This window comes from Siniperca chuatsi, linkage group LG13 (assembly GCF_020085105.1).
Source record: "Siniperca chuatsi isolate FFG_IHB_CAS linkage group LG13, ASM2008510v1, whole genome shotgun sequence".
Classification (NCBI taxonomy): Eukaryota; Metazoa; Chordata; class Actinopteri; order Centrarchiformes; family Sinipercidae; genus Siniperca; species Siniperca chuatsi.
Window position 1 is genome coordinate 17,434,852 of NC_058054.1, and position 12,314 is coordinate 17,447,165.

Below are 12,314 nucleotides of genomic sequence, written 5' to 3' on the forward strand. Positions count from 1 at the left end.
CGCAAAGCTTCGCAACTTTGAAAGCTTTAGAAAAAACTAGTAAGTGGGCATGGATTTGAGATTGATTTGCCAAAGTATTAACGCAATTTACAAAAGACTTGTGAATTGACTTGGACTTGTCCTGAAGAATTTGAGATATGACAGACGAAGACTTGAGATGGACTTGGAGATGAAATTAGAAGGAACTGGAACTGGGTCGGCATAGTGGATAAATGGACACTGATAGAGATGTAGATGAGGCTGCCAAGCCGAAGTAGAAAATTAATTATCCTCTCTGGATCTTTTTGCATTTCCAGAATTCTTGTTCTTTATTGATACAGACAAAGTCATCCATTCAGCTTTTACTGGAGTGCTGTGGAGCAGCATCAGCACTTCTAATTCAAATTATTCACACAGGGAACAAGCATAGGTTGTATGCTGAATGTTCAAATGAGGAATATGGAATGAAGTTTATTTACATTACAGTGTTTATGCATAATATATGTTGGTGAAAAAAAGGGTTTAGCATAAATGATGCCTTTGCCTCATGTGTGAGTGTTGTGCGGCTAAATTATATTCTCTTTACACACACACTTACAAGTGTGTTTGTGCTCGTATAGACTTCCTATACTACTTACTGTACTTATACCGTACCGTATGTGTAGAATAAAGTGAACCCATATGTCTTTTATTTCTCCCATAAAACAGACTTTACACTGTTTTTGCTCTCATTTTTATTTATTCTTGCATTTTTATTGCTTAATTAATTTTGTCCCTATATTAAAATGGCTTTTTAAAAGATTATTATTATGGACAAAACAAGCAGCTGCCATCTTGAGAGTAAGTCAGTGGGCCTGAACTAGCAACCCTCATTTACCAGACAGCCTCAGAGATATCTAGAGATATCTGTCTCTGTGTTAAACATCCTCCTTCTCAGATGTGCTGACAGTGTATAACCTGTATTTGAAGAGGAATGACACTGGATCCACAAGGATTCAGTCATGTCTCAGTGCTGCTCTCCTTTCACTTTGAATCTCAAACCAAAGCCTTCATGTTCTCTTGGAGCCACTGTGGGACTCATGTGTTTCTCTGTATCTCTTCAGGCAGCTTGCTCAGCCTTTGATCTTTCGGAGACCAAAACATGTAACTGAGCGGATCATGAGTGTGAGTCCTGCTGGGTTCACGGGGGAGCGCTTTGCTGCAAATCCGGACCGTGCCCTCAGGCAGATGAATGTTGAAATGTCCAAACAATGTGATAACCTGTCCCTCATTTTCCTATTGCGGGATGGGGGAAGCAGATGTGTAACGTCCAGAGAGATTCGTCTGAGAAAGGAGCTGGAGTGAGATGCTGACCCACAGGAATGCTGGGACATGCTGGTGGATGACTCTGGCACATGGAATGGGATGATCTGAGAAGGAGATTAGGTGAAAGATTTTCATCATGTGCATTGATCTTGATGAAGATGAGAGAACTGAGAAGCAAAGAAGAGTAATTGGTTAGAGATATTGAATTTCTCAAGTTATCATCTTCCATTGTCCATTGTTCCATTTATGTAACTTTGTTGCCAAGGTGTTATGAAACTGATCTGATCGCCCGCTACACATTATCTTTCCTTCTCTATGGTTTTGTCTTCTCCTTTATAACTTTTCCTCACAATTTTCATCTTTTTAAACTGGTTAAACACTTATTCTTTTCTGTTTGTTTCTCATGACAGGCATGACTGAGCGATGAGAAACAAACCACTTTGCTTTCATAGTCAAACACCTGAGAGCTGCTTGGCCTTAATATGTACAATTTTCTCCTCCTTCCCCTCCTCTCTGTCTCTCATTGTGTCTGTAGGCCATTTTATTGATAGGGTAATTTGCCCTGAGATTGTACTGCGGTCTCCCAGGTGCTATGTGTATTAATTACCATCTATTCATCTGAGGCTGTTCAGCCTTTCAGCGTGCTCCAGAGCAGTGGTTCCAGGCCAGTGCTTCACAGCTTCTGTCACAGCCCTAATGCTCCAGCAGAAGCGCGTGTGCCTGTGGGAGACGAGTAATGTGAAACCTCATACATCGAGGAAGAGTGTGATTTATTACTGCTGCTCAGCGAGTCTGCACATGTAAAAATTTTGAGCATTGATCACATGATATCATGGATTATGGGACACTTTTTGTCTTCATTGACCCCCCCCAATGCATGTTCTTGCATGTTAGTTGTAGGCACACAGGCCTATAATCAGAAACTAATTTCAGTGTCTTTAACTCATCATGAATTTGTGAAACTGCTAATCAATTTCAGATAAAGCTTTCATTTGTACAGAGTGAGATTGAGACAGAAAGATGGAGAATGGAGAGAGATGAGAGAAAAAGAGGACAGGGTGATTTTTGTTTTGCAAAGACTGATAAATAATTAAACATACACATGAAAGAATAAACAAGGGGATATGAAAAACATACAGATCTGATTATCCCAAGCAATCAACTTCTCTGCTTACTATTTGTTCTCTCTTATCCTCTCTGACATTCAGTAGAGATGTACCTTTAGTTAAACGTCCTACAGCAGCACAGTTAAATCTCTCTCTTGCAGAATTCAAGCTCACTTTCATCATGCTAAAAAAAGTTGCTTTTGCTGTCTTGCTCTCATATGATGGCTGTTAAGAGGGAATGATTGCTGCATGACAACATCCTAAACCCTCCTCCAACTCATCCATGAGCCTTCTTCTCTGTCTAATCAAGGAGCCTACATGCACCTAGTTTCTCTCTGCCTGTCTGAGCCATCAGTGGTAGTGTTCAACCTGTGCATTAGGAATATAATCCTCTAAGGCTTTATGGGCAAGATTTTGTAAGTGGGAGGAGGGCAAGTGTGACAAAATATCATGCACAAGTGACAGTCTTGTGACTTGAAATGTTTTACAGTAACAGACTGTTTAAGTTAAAATGTATTCAAGTAAATGTGAAACGTAGGTTGTTTAAGATATAGATTTTTGAGTTAGTTACTGCATGTCTGCTGCTGATTCTCACATGGCCATTTTCAGAAATCAAATCAACCAGACGCAACACACACTTATGATAATAAATTCTGACTTTGCAAACATGTATGAACTTGAGGTTCAAAGTCTATTCTTGATCTTGGAAACAGCAGTTGAGAAAATAATCTCACCTCAAAGTCCATTTAGCAGTCGTTCTGGCGCTTTCAATCATATCACATTTTCCAAATTGTATTGGAATTGTAGATGTCAAAAATTTCCTTTTTTTTCTCCTTTCTTTGAAGTGATCAAAAATACATTTGAACATTTACAATTTCTTCTTTTGACTTTTCATTACAAGCCTCTTACAAAATTAATATTAAAAGTCTGGAAACTGCCCCAGAGAGTGTGCGATCAGAAGGGTCACAGTGTCTTGATGTTCAGTGAGATAACAACTGGGTATATGCAGACGTTTGAAGTTAGTTAACATTACTGCCATAGTGTTGAGCGGGATTTATGCAAGTTTTATTTGTGAAGCAATACAAAAACCTAGAGATTTTGTACCCATAATAATGGAAACATTCTGATACAACAAAGTATAGAGCTTTTGCCAAACCACAATTAAGTAAACCTACAATTTCTGACCATTAAAAATGCTGTATAAGTACAAGTACATACACAGTACACATACTAACTATATTTCCTTAATTCTAACTCTAATCACCTTGCTTTTGTCCACATATTATAAAAAATAGTATGGAACTGTCCTCCAAATCCAGAAAATAAACATCTGGATGTTCCTTGAAATTTTTATTTCTATTTTATTTATTACTTTTGTCTTTCTTTTGTCTTTTATTGTTAGGTACTATGTGACGTGTACTTACTTATTCATAAATTAAGAAAAGCTCCCACACTGAGACATAATGCAGCCATGTAACACGTGTTATCCCTTTAAAACAACAACTTCTGGAATAGAATAAATGGTGTTTTTGGAGAGAAACATGAGGTTTTGTAGGAGACAGAAGGCTTCAGAGTCCTGTCGTCATTTTCTACTGTGATTAGTATTCACATCTGCTGCTTATTTGTGATCTCAATTATAATGTGTTTTTCACAACCTTGCTGGCTGATTTTGAAACTAACATCGTTACCATTTTCTTTTCTTTTCCCTAGATATTTCACCCTCCGTGCCCCTTGATGCCTCTTTCCCGCCGCCGCCGTGTTTGTGTGTGAGCAGCCTTTCAGCCGGCCCCTGGTTGTCAACTGATTGTAGATAATTACAGCTATTTGACTGCAGCTTTCACAGCCAGTCCTTTCTGGAGGCACTTACAGAGGGAGAACATGCCAAGCGGAGGCCCTTAACTGCCTCTGTGGATAACTACAGACACAAAGGCAGAGTGAAAATGAATATAGAATATAAGAAGAATATAAATCACATATCTGACCAATGCTGCTGCTATCAGGGATTCTCACATAAAGCTGTCCTGTATGGATTCTGTGAAAACCTCAATATCTAAACAGCAGAAGTTATAAAATAACTCACAACTAGACATAATTTGGTGGTTTTTCTGTGTAGTTTTATAGAGACTGGACCGTTCTCTCACATATATTATGAGACTAATCCTGGTTTGAAGGACTGTAATTGTTCTCGAGCTGTCGTACATTAGCTACATGCCTCTCAGCTCAGTGCTATATCCAGAACAGTAGGGCATGAGTCAGACTCTTTATGATGACAGCTCTTCCCATCTTTCTCTGTCTCCCTCGCTTTCTCTCACTGCCTGCCTGACACTTTTTTCTCTCCCCCTTTTCTTCTTTTCTCTGCTCATTGTCTTCTGCGTCTTCCCTCCTTCCCTCATTCGCCGTCTCCTGCTTACATAAGCTGCGTTGTGCGCAGTGACAGCAAAGACTCATCACAGCCCTCACTCAACAGGAACACCCCTTCTGTCTGTCTCCTTGTTTCATGGGGGGCCATGACAGCTGCACACTTGACCGCAGGCAAAAGTGAATAATAGCAAGAGACATCAAAGCAGAAAAAGATAACATGCACACATGCACTTTCTCCATCTTTGTATCTCTCTCCCACGTACACTCCTTCTCTCTGACTCTTACTTGACATACATGGTACATTACTTTCAAGTGGACCCAAAAGGTCAAAGAAATAACTTGTTTTTCTTTAAAAAGTTTTTGATTATATTCAGTGAATGATTTATTAGACTGTCAGACAATGTCCCCATGATGAAAGGAGATGCAGGGTTGACAGAAGTGGGAAGCAAAAGAGGGATAAGGACATGTCTATCGGTACTTAAGGAGCAACTAACAGGACCCACATCTCTTCTGCAAATGTAACAGTCTGAGTTTAAAGAAAAACTAAATGCTAAATGGATGGTTACAAATCATTGTTGCATTACATTACTGTAGCATCATAACTACAGAAAAGACACATAAGACTTTTCTCGAGTTTTGCAGAACTTTACTGGACATCTTCTCAGTAGCTTCTCATTACTAACATCAGCTTTTGGTTTCTCTCAGTCTCACGTGACTTTCTTACATATACAGTAACTCTGAACACTGACAGCGCTCTAGCAACTACTCACTGCAACAACAAACAATAGCAAAACATACATCTACTCAATGCCAATTCTCAAGTCTATTACAGTTGCATATTACAATTAAATTACATTTGTTTGCCAGATGCTTTAGTACGTAGCGACTTACAAAAAGTGCATTCAAACTCAATAAGAACAAGATATAGATGTCTTAAAAAATTGGAAGAGCAACCTTCCCAAAATAAACAGCGTAAAACAGTGTTCAGAGAGCTGAGGTGCAAGTGCTTAGGATTTTTTTTTCTATGAAATGAGATGTAAATAAGATGTGATGTCGAGATATACTGTTTTTTAGCCTGTAGCGGGACAGCGACTCTGCTGTCCTGACTTCAAGGGGAGTTAATTCTACCACTGTGGGGCGAGAACAGAAAAGAACCTTGACCAAGATGAGCGACAGGAAGGTCCTCAGAGTGATGGGGTGGCCAATTGTCCAATTGCCAATTACATAAGTTATACTGGCAGTCAAGAAATCCCTTCCTAATGCGACTCCAATGTAAAAGATGGGGAACAAAATCCAACATCTCTTCTCAGCCAGTATGGAGAGGAGGAAAGATTACAACAACCACAAACTTTTTCAATGTGCATATGAGTATGTGAGAATCATTTTAAGACAGACAGAAAAATCTGAACCCATCCTATAAGTAACAATTGTAGGATGTGTTTTTCACTGACACTATAATATTGTTCTTTTTGTAATAACCTTGTAAAAAAATTATACAATCTAAGTAATCAAAAAACCTTCTAGTGCATTACCTGTCAGATATTTAGTTGTTAAGCAACAGAGCTCACACTATGACAGGCTAACAAGAATACAAAATAGATGTTTTTGTGTGTGCCCTGATGTTTTTCCCTTCTTGCTGCTTTATCACTGGTTTCAGTTTTTGTATTTATGGGCTGTGAAATGAGGTGGTCAGAGGAAAAGCAGGAGACAGAAGAACTATGGAGGGAAAGATGGCAGTAAGTATACGGTTATTGAACTGAAATGTGCCCCTGGTCTCCTTCAGGCTTAACCTGAGAGTTAGAGGACAGATTCAGATTGCACACACACACACACACACACACACACACACACTGACAAATAGGCAAGCCTTGCTTTTTGTTTATCTCACCACTGCAGGCACTCCCCTCTGATGCAGGCTCACATATGTGATAGTTATGCCCACTGATTGATTGCTGGCACATGACGGCAGATTTCTTATTGCCTGTTTGTTGACTGTACATGCTCATTGTACATGCCTGTGCATATGTGTGTGCAGTGATGAGTATCCTCTCTAAAACACAGGAACCAGCAGTCATTTCTGAACTATCAGGCAACAAGGATGCTTTCAGCCAAATTTTCATCCTGTGTTCAGCTGAGAATATTCTTTTGCATGTGTGAACAGTTGCATAGATGCGAAGGATTTGCTGCTGCCTCATTTGATTCACCCCCCTTCCCCTGGGCTATTTGCATGATTGTGACCCTGTATTGCCATCACAGATCATCTATAAATTTTGGTGATTATTCATGTTTGTTTTTTTTGCTTCTTTAGTCGTCTGGAATTGTGATTTTATCTGTGCGTATTTTGCATTTACAGTAATCCAGGGAGCCACATATACAGCCCTGTTCAACAAAGAACTGCAGCGAAAAACAACAATCAATATGGGATCAATACAGGAGGGAGATGTGTGACAGGCTGCTTGTGTACTGTATGTATAATAAAATGTTTGCTTGATTGTTTATTTCTGTGTGTGTGTCTGTTTCTGTGGAGCTGTAGCTGGTGATAAGAGGGTGATCAATGTATGCCTCGTAATAGTAATCCAAGACTGTTTCCAATTCAGCCGTGCGTAGGAGTCCCACACCAGGTGCCAGAATAAAATAACATTACCATTTATTTTCTCAATGCAGTTAGAGTGCAGTAATTAATGCAAACCTGATCCTCATTTATCAGTTTTTCTTTTCTGTATGCATGAAATGCCATGACGCTTGACCAAGTGCTTGTTAATTTCTTAATATATCACAAGATAATTGGTGCCCACTGTGAAAGTAAACAGAACTCAGACTTAGCACAACTTGTGCCAGAGCTATCAACCTCTCTGCAGATGTGATGCATTATAAAACAAGCCATTACTTTGGCAAGGCTTGTGCTGAGACAATAATTCACTTTGTATGTGCTCCCTTTAACAATGAGGCCTGCATCAGCTGTGGCTTGCTGTGCTGCCCTGGCCTTGGTCTCAGGTGGTCATGCCAGGCAAAAATCAGCCTAGCCTGCATCAGCACACATCATCTATCCCCCTCAGTCTCATTCTCCGCTGGGAGATATAACTCTCATCACTCACCCCTTTCCATCAGCCCCGGTGATTGGCTTATTATGTCCTGCACAGACGAAGAGTGGGCCATGCATCATTGCACACACCGTTGCTTCCACACACACATATACACTTATGAACCCCTGTACACTCACACACTGACTGCACAAACATACACATCAAGGAATCTAAAAGGATAACACCTTTTTTTGTCTCTGTCAGTTGTAATAGCCTGGTGGGACACTGGTAGGCATTACACACACTTGAATGTGAACACACATTGGAGAAGAAGACATATGCATCTCAAAGACACTGGACAATGAAACAGTGCTGATGCTGCACCACAAAACCTACTCGTCATCATAGTTACAGAAGTTACCTTGATGGTAAATATCATATTAAAGGGGTACTCCACCAATTTTAAATGTCAAAGTCAGTTTCCTAGTCATGGTTAGTGCTATCGGTACTTATAATGTCCTATGTGGCTCTGGAGGGAGCTTTGTCAAGTCTGAAAAAATAACCCTGATGACATCACTATGTCATCATCTCGGCATGGACTTGGAGAATTCAAATTTATAACAGAAAGCCTGCATTTCAAACTGGGGATGTAATATTAAAAAGGCGTGGCATGGAGGGCATAACAAAAGATGCTGTTGCTTTGCATTATGGGAAGTGATCCAATGTTTTTGGAGCTTGACCTGTACTAGGGACTAGAAGTCAGGATATGTCGGCCTCTGCTGCTTCAATTTTGACCATTCTTTTATTAATCTGTCTCTCATTAGTCCCCAGACGTTATGGAAGTGCAATACTAAATCGCTGGAGTGCCCTTTTATGGTTCTGAGTGCTATTAATGGAACTACAAATCTCCCAATACATGTTCTAATGGAAGCCATACATATCATAGCTGTATACTGCAAGGCTGCAGCAGGCTATTTAAAGTACATAGAAACTATAATGCTGCATTACATCACACAAGTGAGTTCATAATGCAGTCAAATGTACAGTGTACCAGCTCTTGCTATCTGTCTCTGTTTATGGAAAGGTATGCTGGCCGTAGGCTTACTGGCTCTTCACTTGGCTGAGGGCCCCAGCCATCTAGGATTAGTCTTCTACTCCAAAATCTTTATATAAAATCATTACTAAAGGGGAAACAACAATGAGACAAGTGGCAAGGACATTTAAGGTGTATTGGCCTAGCTGTTCACTAGATGCATCTGCAGCAGAGCGTGGTTCTGGTGTAATAAACTGCAGTGTGCTGGAATAATCTCTCCGTGTTTCAGGCCTGATTTCATTTCAGCAATAGAGTGAGGATGAAGAGACAAAGACGGAGAAGCGAGAGTGTGGTGGCTCCATGTTGGAGTCAAGGGGTCCAGGGCTCAGCATCTTACCTCGTGTGCATGTATGTGTGTGTGTTTGTGTGTGTGTTTGTGTGTGTGTGTGTGTGTGCGTGTGTGTGTGTGTCTAAGTGTGTGTGAAAGAGAAAGAGAGAGAGCATGCATGTGGGTGTGCTGTTTTGCCTATAGCAGAGGATATATTTTTCAGTCTGAGGTGAACGGAGGTAAACACCAAAAGCCTCAACAGTCTCCCACCTTCCTTCTCCCTTATCCTCTTTGCACAATCCTTTCATTTTCTGGCCTCTCTGCCATCGTGTCTCCAAATGCACTCTAATTCTGCAACCAATTTCATACTGTATTTCTGCCAAAGCCTCCATTTTCTCGTCACTTCTACCCACTCACTTGTCAATCCCCCTCTACATCACGTGTTATATATTCTCATCTCACCTACCTCTTTCTGGCCGATTAATCTCTCCCTCTGCTGCTCCAATCCCCACCTTTCACTTTCCTCCTTTGCCAGATATTTTCCTCTTTCTGCTCCATCCCTCTGTGCCCTTCTCCTTGACCTCTCCCAACCTGGCTCTAAGCCTTCCTTCTCTAAAGCCTGTGAGATGCCCCGAGTGCTTTAACAGCATGGAACTCTATGGCTTTTCTGAGGGCTTGGAGAGCTCGAGGGTGTGTGAGGTTTAGTATCTTTGTATCTTGTGTGTGTGTGTGTTTCAGAGCCTGTCTGGGGAGTTGTGAGTAGTACCAGTGGTGATTAATGTGCCGTCTTTTCTACCCTCATGCAGATCGGACATCCTGGGAGGCGACAGGACAGCACAAGGACAGGAAGTGGGGCAGCGGGAAAGAGGAAGCCAGTTAATGAAGGAAATTGTTTCTACTTGTACATGTAGTTTTTCATAGCAGAAAAGGTTCCCCTTATGTTCTTGAAGTTAATGCGGGACAGCCATGGAGGTGTAAGGGTGAGTGAAGGTGAAAGAATCCTCGCACTGTCTGGAAAGTGTTGGTGGAAGAGTTGAGTAAAGAAAACTTCTCACTTTTGCAGCAATTTCTACTACAGTACCCTTAAGCAAGGTTCTTGAAGGTCAGTACCAGTGGTTTTGCACGTTTTTAGCCTGTGAACTACAAACTGCATACAGGTATTTCTTCCTATCCTTCCAAACAGCTACTGGTTACCACTCATTTATCAAAACTATGAAAATCAACTGGAAAAAAACTTGCTCGTGACAGTGTGAGTGATTCAACCCAGTATCTCTCAGAATTACATGGATATAAGATGATTCTGCACCTCACGATTTACATCCAGTGCCAATGTTTGGTATCAACGCAGGAAGTAGTATGCTGTATATGTAGCAAGGCAGAAAATAATTGTGTGAAGGTCTGGGTGGTGGATGGACATGTAGCGAGTCTGACTTCCATGCTGGGGACTGGATTTCACTTCCCAACAAGTGTTATTGTTGCCTAAGCTTAACCATCCCTTAACCATAGTTTATTGGTCATAACCACAATCTTTTCCCTAACTTTAACCATATGCAGTTGCCATGTGCAGATACTGCAGAAAGTGAGAATATAAAAACCGCTGGCACAGAAAGCAATCCAGGATTTTGCAAAATCATCCAATCGTAGCATTGTTGTCTGACAACAGGGCTGGGTGATTCATCACATGTGGTCACATTTATTTTTTGTCCAAATTACTGTATTTTGTCCCGTGGAAGTTGGGATAGTAGATGGTCAACATACGACAATTCTGCAAAATCCAAGATTATGTCAAATGCCAACATTCCTTTTTAAATATAAACACTTTGAGCTGCATGTTTTGTATGAAAGGTTCTATATAAATAAAGTTTATAATTATTATTATTATTATTAACTTATTATTATTATTATTTTCTCGCTTTCCACAATATCCATGCATGGCAACTACAGTATGTTTAAGGTTGGAGAAAGACTGGTTAGGGTTAAGCAAAACACCTGGTTAAGGCCAGGGAAAGATTGTAGTTGTACGTGGTTATACACAATATAAAAACAAGCATTAATTGCAGGTCTGTGATGGGACGAGAACTCCAGCCTCAAGCGTGAAAGTCAGATGTACCACACACCCATTCACTACCCCGAACTCCACGCCCTTACCCTTGCTACATATAGGGCACACTACTTTCTGCACTGAATGTTGGCACTGGATGCAAATTTTGGAATCGGACAATATGGACGTAAATCCTAGGGATACTGGGAACCTTAGGCAGATGCTATTATCCAAAGCAAATTTTGGGTTCAGTGTTGTTGTGGTAGAACATTACTGAAATGTATATGTAAAATCTGAATCACTGTTAAACCATCTGTTGAATAACTCAAAAGGGGCATTTCGACCTTTGACGTCAAAGGAGGTTCAGACTGTGTTGCCGTAAAGGTTAGAAGACCTTGGATTGTCTCAGTTTATTGAGATATGCTTGTGGGAAACAATTTGTGGAAAACAATCTCATTCAGCTTTGGGGGTATCTAGGCCGGTGTCAGAGGGAAGGCAAGCAGACCCTATGGCGAAAATGTGTGTAGAGTTTTTCTTCCTGGCGCCATTTCTTAATAAATATGTTCATTATGACAACAGATACTTAGAATTAGAAACTTAGAAAATAGTAGCCTGCAATTCAAAATGTTCACGCTTTGTAGTTAACTTTATCGGCTGAAACATGTATGGTCTTTCAATCCCCAACTACTCCAGCCGCTGGAGCTGTGTGGTAGTAAATGGAGAATTTTGGCACACTGGATAACGCTGAGGCATGAATATATTTACTTGTGGAATTTTAAGCTAAAGTGCTGATGGAAAAGAGTATCTGTGCTCAGCCCTCAATTTCTGGATGAAGGCTTTAAAAGAGAGAACTTGGTGGATGAAGGTGGTTATGAGGTATGATAAGGGCGTTGAAGAAATAATTGCAATTCTCCCGTCATGGAGGCTTGGGCTTGACTCCAGGTTACATTCTGCCTGCTAGGACTATAGAGCAGGTGGATGGAGGGAGATATAGACATGGAAATTAATTAAAATTCTCCCTCTCCTCCCCTTCTCGTTTTATGCATATAACCACTCACTGCTGCTCATGACCACAGGGTTAAGAGCCGCAAAACTAGGAGGAGGGCAGAGAATAAAAGGTTAGAGTGGGAAGAAAGGT